Raw genomic sequence first — 12,162 nt, 5'->3', positions numbered from 1 at the left:
TTTAAAAACGCTAAGCCGGTACTAATAGGGACTGTTTATAGACCCCCTAATCAGAGTGATTTCTATGGGGTTTTGGAAGAATGCTTGGCGGGGACAGACAACGTGGAGAAAATTATAACTGGGGATCTGAACACAGATATTCAACGCAAAGATGCGCCTGTCTTCAGATCCTTCAGCAAGTTTTGTAATCTGCACGGTCTTTCCCAGCTAATAGCGCTACCTACAAGGGTGTGTGATTCCACCCAATCAACCATAGATCTCATTCTCACTTCAGACCGGCCTAAAATAAAAAATAGTGGGGTCATGATCTGTGGTCTTAGCGACCACTATCTAACCTTCTGCACCCGCAAAATAGCTAAACCTAAAGCCAATGGCCACATAACAGCCCAATCCAGATCCCTCAAAAAATACTCCAATGACAATTTCAATTTAAAATTAGATGAGTGGGACTGGTCCCCTGTGCTCGCGTGCAACCTGGTCGATGTTGCTTGGGATCGCTTCAAAACGGCGTTCCTAAAGATACTAAATGACATGGCTCCCATGAAAACAGTCAGGATCAAAGCCCGCTCGGAACCATGGATGAATCCGGACCTATTAGCTGCCATAAAAGACAGAGACAGGAAATACTCTGAATACCAAAAATGTAAAACAGAAGTAGATAAACAACCCAATAATATCAACCTCAAATTACTCCTTTCAACTCTCAAAAAGCAATGCAATAAATTAAGAAATAAGTCAACCAACCTGACTAAATCCTTAAAAAAAATGACATTAACGACAAAATAGAGGAAAACACAAATAAGCCACGTGAGCTCTGGAAAATTCTCAACAACCAGCTTCCTGGTTGCAGCCAGAAACTTAAAACAAGACTCACCAACATCAGCATAAAGGAGGGTGACTCCCTCATTACAGACAAAGTGGAGGTAGCTAGCAGACTTAACATCTTTTTCACCAGCATAGCCGCAACCCTTGTCAACAAGCTGTCCCACCACTCTGGTCGCTTTGGTGTAGAACAAGTTAAAGCCTTTTACAGAAAGCTAGGAGTATCCAACGATGATTTCAAATTAGAAATGGTCACAGCTGATGAGGTGTTTAAAAAATTGAGCGCGCTCCACCCTAACAAGGCCACCGGCCTTGATAATATTCCCTCCAGATTCCTCAGGGACTCTGCCTCCATCATTGCCCCGATCATCACGCACATAATAAACCTATCAATTACACAAGGCCAAGTACCAAAAAATTTTAAGATTGCAGGAGTAACTCCCCTCTTTAAAAAAGGAAGCAAATTGGAACCTGGCAACTACCGACCTGTTTCTATTCTCAGCTCCATTTCGAAAGTAATGGAAAAAATGTTTATGAACAGGTCGATAGTTACCTTGCCACTAATAAACTGATGTACAAATTCCAATCCGGCTTCAGAACAAACCACTCCACTGACACATGCCTTCTCTATCTGACCGACCACATTAAACATGAGGTGGACGCGGGCAAATACTGCGGCATGGTCATGCTGGACCTTCAGAAGGCCTTTGACACCGTTAACCACGCTATACTGTTGGATAAGCTCAGAGCAATCGGATTTAACAAAAACTCATGGAGCTGGATGCAATCTTACTTGGAGGGGAGGGAGCAGGTGGTAGAGGTGAACGGCACCGTGTCCCCCCCCTCTCGGTGAGCTGTGGAGTCCCCCAAGGCAGTATATTGGGACCTTTACTGTTCCTAATATACATAAACGACATGTCATCGGCATGCGACTGTGAATTGTTTTTGTTTGCGGATGACTCTGCCTTGCTGGTATCCGGCAAGGACAAGTCACAGGTGGAGAAAATCCTCAGTGCTGAGCTCTGTAGAACTTGCACCTGGCTCGCTGACAACAAGCTATCCATACACTTGGGTAAAACAGAATCCATCCTGTTTGGGTCCCACATCAACCTCAAGAAAGACAATGACTTCACCATAAAAGTGGGTGACATTGTTATCACCAGGAAAGATGAGGTCACCTACCTAGGTTCCATTCTAGAGGCTAACCTTTCCTGTGATAAAATGGCAACCAAGGTAATCAAAAAGGTTAACCAACGAACGAGATTTCTCTACAGAATCTCCTCTCTGGTCAACAAAAGCACCTTGAGGATTCTGGCGGGAACTCTCGTTCAACCCTTTTTCGATTACGCATGCACCTAGCACCTCCAAAACCCTCAAATCTAAACTCCAAACATCTCAGAACAAGCTAGTCAGGTTACTGCTAGACCTCCACCCCAGATCCCACCTCACTCCTACCCACTTCTCTAAAGTGGGCTGGCTCAAGGTGGAGGACAGAGTTAAACAACTAGCACTGAGCCTAGTCTATAAAATCCGCTACACCCCCCTGATACCGAAGTACATGTCAAACTACTTCCTTAACGTAAATGACCGCCATAACCACAACACCAGGGGGAGCTCCACTAACCACGTTAAACCCAGATTCCGAACTAACAAAGGTCTTAACTCATTCTCTTTCTATGCCACATCAATGTGGAATGCGATCCCAACAGGTATAAAAGAAAGGGCATCTCTATGCTCCGTTAAAACCTCAATAATAGTTCACCTCCAGGCAGCTACAACCCTAAACTAACACCCTCCCCGGATTGCTAACAATCAAATGTAAACAATCAAATGCAGATACTTTTTCTTATTCCTTCTGATCTCTCTCTCTCTTTCCCTCTCTCTCTCTCTCTCTCTCTCTCGCTCTCTCTATGTCCACTACTTGATGTCCATATCCTACCCCCCCCCCCCACACCCCTGATTGTAAGTAATGTAAATAATTCATTGTGATTATCTTGTGTGATGACTGTATTATGATGATAGTATATATGATAGTATATATAAATGATAAATGATAAATGGGTTATACTTGTATAGCGCTTTTCTACCTTCAAGGTACTCAAAGCGCTTTGACAGTATTTCCACATTCACCCATTCACACACACATTCACACATTGATGGCGGGAGCTGCCATGCAAGGCGCTAACCAGCACCCATCAGGGGCAAAGGGTGAAGTGTCTTGCCCAAGGACACAACAGACGTGACTAGGATGGTAGAAGGCGGGGATTGAACCCCAGTAACCAGCAACCCTCCGATTGCTGGCACGGCCACGGACCCTGACTTAAACAAGTTGAAAAACTTATTCGGGTGTTACCATTTAGTGGTCAATTGTACGGAATATGTACTTCACTGTGCAACCTACTAATAAAAGTCTCAATCAATCAAAAACTCTGTGGTAAAAGCCCTGTATGGTACACGCAAGATCCTTATTTAAATTTCACACGCAGTGTTAGTACATAACACGCAAAACGGCCACTCATATTACACGCTATCTTATTTTTTTGCACATGCTGTCCCGCGTGCGGTGTTAGGATGCGAATAAATCAGACCTTATGTCCGCATATATAAAGTTCCAAGAACTCCATGCGAGCCAGATTTGATCAATGTGTATTAGTTACACTCATTAAACCAGAGGTGTCAAAGTCGTTTTCACTGAGGGCCACATCGCAGTTATGTTTGGCCGCTTCTAACACTGAATACTATTATTACACAATTTTTTTTAATGCATTTTATTAGTAGATTTTTTTTAAACTAAAACGTAAAAAAAATATGGTATGTTGCAATAATTTCACCTCAAAGTTTGGTGTATATTACTGTAAAAAGAAAAACAGTACTGCTGTTTTTATGGTTTAAAAAAAAGCAGCTCAGTTGCTAGAATTTTACTGTAAAATGAACATTTATTTTTTTACTGTAAATAAAATAAAAGGCAATTTTACAGTAAAATGTTCGCACTTGAGCTTCCAGTTATTTTTTTATTTTTTTTACCGTTAAACAAATGTAGATTTTTCGATGTATCACTGTAAATGCCAAAACGACACCACAGTTTAATACAGTAAAAAAAGTACTGTTTTTTTAATTTAGAGAAAAATGCAGTAAAAACCACTGTAAATTTCACAATTGTACCATAAAATGTATTGCTACTTTTACATTGCACTATTTGATGGATAACTTGCTTTGAAATCATTATTACTTGCATAATTAGACAATATGTCCCATGTTATGTGTAATTTGTCCTGCCTCCACTGCTTTTTAACTGTCCTGTGTGTACTGATTTTATGATTTTATACTATGTAAAGTGCCTTTGAGTTTTTAGAAAAGCGCTATATAAATAAAATGTATTATTATTATTATTATTAATATTTAAGTTAACATAATTTGCGATTACATGGAGTAAATGTATTTTGTTTATCCCCGAAAAATAGAAAGAAAGAATACATTTAGAAAGAAACGTTACAGTACTTTATTGATACATATTATTTCCAGGCTTTCGAGGGCCAAATAAAATTTAGTGGTGGGCCACATCTGGCCTTGAGTTTGACATCTGTGCATTAAACGATTAATCAAAGCAACATAGTATAAAGCAAACCTTTTTTATACTCAAATTAATCGATTAATCGTTGCAACCCTAGATAGTGGTGTCTCTTAGGTTTACATAAGCAGCTTGATTTATTAGGATCGAAAATAAATATCCATCCATCCATTCATTTTCTCTCGCTTGTCCCTCGTTTCCGATAAATGATGAACGATTTATAGAATACGAATCCAAAGCTGCTTTACAGTAAATCCTTTGTATCCATCTGATGAGCAGGACAGTCCAGGACAAATGTATTGATTAGACTGCAGCCTCTGATTTGACAAGTACCACAGCTGGTGGTTTGCCTTCATGCAAGTGCAGCATGCGTATCCTAACATGCTGCTACAAGACAACTCTGCTGTACCTTGTTAGCTTGTGTTTATGTCAAATATATTTTAAAGCTCATTATGGCTGTTTTTTGTTTTTTCCGTTTTCCATTTTAGCAAACAACGTTTGATGTCTCATTCAGAAAATGCATCGCCGTGTGGGCGCCCTTTAGTGTCACGGTAATTGCTGTACACCTTCTAGCACAGTGTTTTTCAACCACGGGTGTGCCGTGGGAGATTATCTAATTTCACTTATTTGGGGTAAAAAAATATTTTTTGCAAACCAGTAATTATAGTCTGCAAATGATGTGTTGTTGTTGAGTGTCGGTGCTGTCTAGAGCTCGGCAGAGTAACCGTGTAATACTCTTCCATATCAGTAGGTGGCAGCAGGTAGCTAATTGCTTTGTAGATGTCGGAAACAGCGGGAGGCAGCGTCCAGGTAAAAGGGTGTCTAATGCTTAAACAAAAAATAAACAAAAGGTGAGTGCCCCTAAGAAAAGGCATTGAAGCTTAGGGAAGGCTATGCAGGACGAAACAAAAACTGAACTGGCTATAATGTAAACAAAAACAGAATGCTGGACGACAGCAAAGACTTACTGTGGAGCAAAGATGGCGTCCGCAATGTGCATCCGAACATGACATGACAATCGACAATGTCCCCACAAAGAAGGATACAAATTGCTAAAACACAGCAGATGCTGGAAATATCGCTCAAAGGAAGACATGAAACTGCTACAGGAAAATACCAAAAAAAGAGAAGAAGCCACCAAAATAGGAGTTGAGTTGAGTTGAGTTGAGATTGAGTTTATTTCGAACATGCAAGCATACAACATGATACATCACAATTTCCAGTTTCTCTTTTCAACATGTTCGCGCAAGACAAGAACTAAAACACTACACACAGGAAAAAAAGTAATGTGGCGGTACACCTACTTTGAGACAAGAGCTATATTGATGCATGCTGGGTTATGGTTTGAATTCATATCCAACAATTGCGACAATGACTTTTTACCGTCAACTGAGTTTTGTTTTTTAATGATTTCTGCTGGCGGTGGGCCTCCGGATATTTTCAACGCAAAAAATGTGCCTTGGCTCAAAAAAGGTTGAAAAACACTGTTCTAGCAAAGTCAAAGGTGTTATCTGGCAGCAGATGAGGGGTGCGGTGTTAACTTCCATATTCTACACCGCTGACAGCAATACCAATTTCTAGAGAGGATTGCTTTTTTCCCCCATTTGATGATCTGCTGTCATCCTGCAGCACTGTGTGGCACAGCTGCCTCGGCGGAATGTGATTATCTGTGAATGTTTTTTTTCACCCTGATACCTTTTATTTACCTTTACAATGTCCCTCTGCACACCAGCTGATGTTTGAGTAGAGAATATCACATATATATATATGACAGCAGTCATACTGAGCCGCACACATTTAGTCTAGGCTGTGTAATATTGACACAAACAATACAATAAAAAAAAAACTGATGCAGGGAGGGTAAATCAAGTCAGTTACATGTTAGCAACTGTGTGTACAGATGTATTGATAACATGAACATGATGTTTGATAAACTTATTAAGTGCATAATAATTACCTTTTTTTGGAACACTATTAATCTAAATCAGAGGTGTCAAACGCATTTTAGCTCAGGCCCCGTTTACAACTAAGGACACACCCTGGAGAAGGTTATCCAGGGTAAATCCCACCTAACCTTATCCTTGTCCACACACAACAATGCCACCGTTTAAGACCCCCTCCACCCTTCCGTCCGCCGGCGCAACGCAACCTGATACGCATGCGCGGAAAATGTGCACGTCGTAGTCACCTCCAGTGTTGCTTTGTGTGCAAGTTCTTAAATTAAATTTAACTTATCTGAACAATATCCAGTGTTGTGGTATTTCAATGAACTGGAATCCAGTGTGCTGTGGGGCCCTATTGTAGTGAATCACACCTGAGCCATCATAAATTAATCAAATCTTTATTAGACACGTAAACAATGTGATAAAGAACATTTGACAACAATCAATCTAGGGATCTAGATATCTGGTCAGGACACTCCTCACTCGTTTGCCTTCAACGTCATTGTACATTCGTTTTTGGTGACTTTATATACTGTGGACATACCAGAACATCAACCTCTGATAACAGCAGGAGGCACTGTGCTGAAAAAAGTTGAGGACTTCAAATACCTGGGCGCATGGGTCAACTCAACTGAGCAAGATCTAAAAGTGAGGAAGGCACTTGCATGGAGGGCCCTGAACGGCATGACCAGTGTATGGAACTCCAACCTCCCCCGCCAAATCAAACTCAGCTTCTTCTATGCGACAGTTGAGTCCGTTCTCCTCTATGGCAGCGAATGCTGGACCCTGAAGCCAATCCTGGAGAAGTCTCTGGATGGATGCTACACCAGGATGCTGCGTGCAGTGCTTAACATCAACAAGAGTGCGCACGTAACCAACAGAATCCTCTACAAGGGAATACCAAGGGTGAGCGAGAAGTTTGCTGTAAGGAGAATGAGACGAGCAGGACACTGCCAAAGGCATCAGGAGCTGCCAGCCAGCAAATTGGTGCTGTGGGAACCAACACATGGGCATCGGTCAATAGGACGTCCCACACTAACATACGTGGACATACTCAAGAAGGATGCAGGAGCTCAGAGTACCAAGGAACTGGCCAAATGTATGGAGAATCGGGATGATTGGAAGCAACGATGGAAGGATCGTCTGAGGACGACCTAGAGCAGACCTGGGCATTCTGCGGCCCGCGGGCCACATCCGGCCCTTTGTGCATCCCTGTCCGGCCCGCGTGAGGCCAATCATAAATTACAAAATAAATTAAAAAAGTATCTATGTCGAGTGTGCAATACAACGGTGCTGCTTTTGTTTTGAAAAGCGTTATTTGTATTACTTCCGTGTGGACGTATGCGCGTGCGTGATTGTGAGTGAATGTGAACAGCTGCAATCACAAATTACAAAATAAAGTTGAAAAAACATCTATGTCGTGCGCGCAATACAACTGTGCTGCTTTTAGTTTGAAAAGTGTTATTTATGGGCGTATGTCCGTGTGTAACCTGTGAGTGAAGGTGCACAGCGACAAGTGATGCACGGTTTACACCCGAGACGCTAAAAAGAGAAAAGTTGATGACAAATGCCGTGTTTTCAACAAGACATGGACTGCCAAGCAACGTTCCCTCTAAGGTGCGCGCCTGCGCAATTGCGCACTGCTCAAGCGTCCTCTGCGCACAGCAAATATATGCCGTGCACCAAATCAAACCCATCTGAATTCTAAACAAAATAAACACATTTATTCTGTGTAATTTTGCAATGGAACTCTGAGTGACAGTGACAACAAGCGGCCCGAACGGTGTTTGTCAACACCGTTCAATTGAACACCGTTCAATGATTGTAACGTCTATCGAGATGCTTCGAGGCCAGGAGTTATATCGATCACTTTATTGAGCAAAACTGTTTATATTCGGCCATAACCACACCAAAAACATGAGTAAAACACTTCTATCTCGAACAACTAGTCATTTTCTGCCGTACAAACCAGGCCAAAACCAACTTGTCATCTGTCACCAACACGCATACCACTAAACCACTGGTGCGTTTATGGCCACACAAAATGTCTGACAACTCAAACACCACACAAAGTTACACTATGACTCCTCAGTCATACATCTCGAAAAACTAGTAATTTTCTGCCGTACAAACCAGGCCAAAACCAACTTGTCATCTGTCACCAACACGCATATGTAACCCATATTTAAAATTCCCATTGAAAACATGCATACAGTGCAAAGACTTTTATTGTGGAGGGTTACTTCCTGCTGCTCACTTCCTTTTAAGGAAGTGTTGCTCACTTCACCACCCCCTCCCATACCTGCTGTGGCTGCGGTGCTGTGAGACGCGCTTGAGAAGCAACTCGCAAAATCTTCTCATTCTCACACTTTGCAAACTTCATAATTAGAGCTGCCATGTTCGATTAATTATCGGGCCGTTCATGGTATGTTGTTTTTGCCCTCGATTACTCAGGTCAGGTTTTTTTTTCCGGGAAGGAATACCCGTTGACCCAAACAACCTGAGCTCCCTATCCACCTTCAAACTCAACTCAACAAATGGCGAGCTAAACAACTACGCGGTAGGACAAGCATTTTTTTCCTCCTCCGTGGCGAACCTTTTGGATTACTTTTGTTTTTTGAACTGAACTTTTGGACTGACGCTAAAGCGTTTGCATACCTTTTGAACTGAACTGTGAGCTGGTTCCGAGAAGGCAGCAGGACTGCATCTTGTATTTTTGTTTTGGGCATTTTTTTAAATGTTTTCCTATCGTGTCATCTGTGGCATTTATATTCTTGTGTTAATACATTTAATGCAGTCGAAACCAAAATAACTAGTTGTCGTCATCTTTCATACCACAGGCTCCTAGACGAATCATCTTCTGTCACACTGTTTACATTCTTAACCTGCCTAACCCATGCTAGCGTTACACATAGCACTAAGCCACTGGTGCGTTTATGGCCACACAAAAAGTTGGACAACTAAAACACCACACAAAGTTACACTATGACTCCTCAGTCATATGTGTGCTTATTTTACTGTCATTTATTATTAATGTTAATTTATTTATATTAATCATGGAATGCTGTTACTAGAGAAAGTTACAGGAATGCACACTTCATCCTATGCTTACATTTCATTGTGCAACCTGAGGATGTTTAAGGGGAACTAAATGTGATCTCTGAAAAGGGTACAAATGATTTCCAAAGCAGTGCTTTTGGTATAAAGTTAAGTTAGGTTAAATGAAAGTATTATTATTATTATTAATTATTATTATTATTATTTATCTTACGGTATATATCAAAAATAATATTGAGCAAAATTTAATTGAAATATTGTCGATGTGGCCCTCCAGCAGTGCTCGGGTTGCTCATGCGGCCCCCGGTAAAAATTAATTGCCCACCCCTGACCTAGAGAGACCTAGACGTTGAGTCCGCGACATACATGGCGGACAATAACTGATACAGTCTGCTTTGCCAGTCCAAAAGCATTAGCTGTTTTCCATAGTCTTCCCTCGACGGCCAGGTAATACAAAGCACACGCTACCTTTTTATATCACATCCACGGGAGCCCGCATTCTCGTTGTCTCTCCTTCGACAAATGGACAAAGTTTTTCCGTAACTAGAATCACAGCTGATTGGATTGGAAAGTTCTCTTGCCGTCTGAGAAGTGTTGTATCCAAAATAGCTGCAACCGCTTTCTCTTAAGGTAGTCATGTGTGATTTCCACAAGCGTCTGTACATGTAGAAGAAAGAGAAGCACGGGCATGTCTGGATGACTCGCCTCCATATTTCCAGTGGTTAGCTCCGAGTTACGAAACCGCTTTATTATGAAGCTGGCTGTGGCGCGTTCTTTCTGGCGTCACATCCTCTCCGAACTCAGTTTGTAAACGATCAATGAGTCCATAGTGTCACACCTGGGTTTCGTCTGGTCTGGGTTTCGTCTGGTTTCATGTTGTTTTGTCATTTCCTGTTTTGAAATGCTGACTCTCCCTCTCGTTTCAGGTCACTTGCCCTTCCTCCTGTTTCACTGGTCTGACGTCTTTCCTGATTGCGCCCACCTGTGTCACCCTCCCTCATGTGTACAAATGTCTTGTCCTCCTTCTGTCCTGTGCCAGAGTGTTTCGTGTCATCTTGTGCGTACCTCCAGCATTCCTTTGCCACAGTTCTGTTTACAGCCATTGCCACGTTTTTGTACTTTTTGACCCACGAGAGATCATTTGTTTGTAGACCTTTTGTCAGGTAAGATTAGTTTCCTAGCATTGCCTCCGTTGGAGCGCTTTTTTGTTGTATTTTGTGGTGATGAGTTGATGAGGCGTCATGAAACGTTTCGATACATTGCAAAACTGTATTGATACTGTGTCGATACTGTGTCACTAAATACTGACATCTGCTGGACATTAAAAATCCCTACAGGCAACCTATGGACCGACTCAACTGACACTGATTTTATGACCTAGTATATACAATAATATAAACCAAGTCATTGTATTTCATCTAGGATTATTTCATATCTTCATTTAAGTAAAAATATATTTGTATCTTTTTTAGATACAGTCAATAAATAATGTGAACATGTATCATAACATGGAAATCTAAGAGAACGTGTTGTGAATGAGGATGCTTGTGGACTGGGAATTTTTTTTTTTTTTTTTTGCATATTTTTATTTAAAAAAAAAACAGTTTTTCCAACGTATTACATTTTAGACGATTTCTCTTCTTAGTTATTATTTCTCCGGCTGTAGAAAAGACCCGCTCACAGGGCTCAGAGGAGGCGTCAGTGCGACACGTCACGTGACCGAAACAGCTCATGATCGGTCACGTGACTTTCTGAAAGCGGTACGCGCAACGACTTACAGGGTTTTGCTCAATGAGCTTGACGCATGCGCCAAAGCATCGGTGTTGCCGGACCCATCACTACTATTTTGCATATTGTATTCTTAGCACCTTTTTTCCCTCCGCAGCCGGAGCGTTTTGAGTTTATTGATATTTTTGTTAGTTTAGAGGTCAGGTTAGTTTTAGACAATCTATTCCCAGGTGGGCCGGACAGGTAAAATCATGGCATGATAACTTAAAAACAAAGACGACTTCAGATTGTTTTCTTTGTTTTACTTTGGCCAAAAATAGTACAAGCACATTTGTATACATTCTGAAATTGTATACAAATCAAAAAATAATCATTTTGACAAAACACTTCCAATTCTGAGGGAAACAAAATGTGAGCGGTTTGAAAAACACAACAAACTTAGACTTTGTGTCAGTGTATCTACAACGCCAATAAACATAAAGTCAGAGCCTATCTGGGATTGAACAAAATGAATAACAAACTTCTAGGTGTCAAATACCTCATTTGTCATGTCCAGGTATTAACCCTGTGCTAACAAACTACACACACGGAGGTAGAAACTGTTGAAGATGGTTGAGTTACACTCACTTTCCTCATTTTTGACATTTAGGGGCAATGAGGGTGCCAAAGAACAATGTATTCGAAGCAGAAGACCTAAAACTGCAGGTTTTGCGTTTCATTTGTTCGAGAGGAGGAGCGTTACCATAGCTATATGCGCTTTACTGCGTACCTCTTACTTGGCCCCGGTATCAAGCGTTTGTTTGCCCAACAGAGTTGTTATTGCGACATCCAGTGGACGCATTTAGATGAGCAGTTTCTTTCATTAAACAATTTCAGTTCAATGTTATACTTAGCAAACTCATCTCACGGGCCGCATAAAACCTGTTGGCTGGCCTGATCCGGCCAATGTTTGACACCGCTGATCTAAATGAAAGATGATTGATATTCAACCCTTTGGGGACAGTTTAAAAACTTTTTGGATTAATTTAGTTTTTTACTTTTTGC

General features: G+C 41.3%; 1 protein-coding gene across 2 annotated transcripts in view; it reads right to left on the bottom strand.

The window, feature by feature from the left end:
- igdcc3 (immunoglobulin superfamily, DCC subclass, member 3) overlaps positions 1-12,162 on the bottom strand; it is a 290,154-nt gene that overhangs the window by 144,424 nt on the left and 133,568 nt on the right. The window lies entirely within an intron of this gene.

This window comes from Entelurus aequoreus, linkage group LG02, assembly GCF_033978785.1.
Source record: "Entelurus aequoreus isolate RoL-2023_Sb linkage group LG02, RoL_Eaeq_v1.1, whole genome shotgun sequence".
Taxonomy (NCBI): Eukaryota; Metazoa; Chordata; class Actinopteri; order Syngnathiformes; family Syngnathidae; genus Entelurus; species Entelurus aequoreus.
This window is presented reverse-complemented; position numbering and strand designations above follow the sequence as displayed.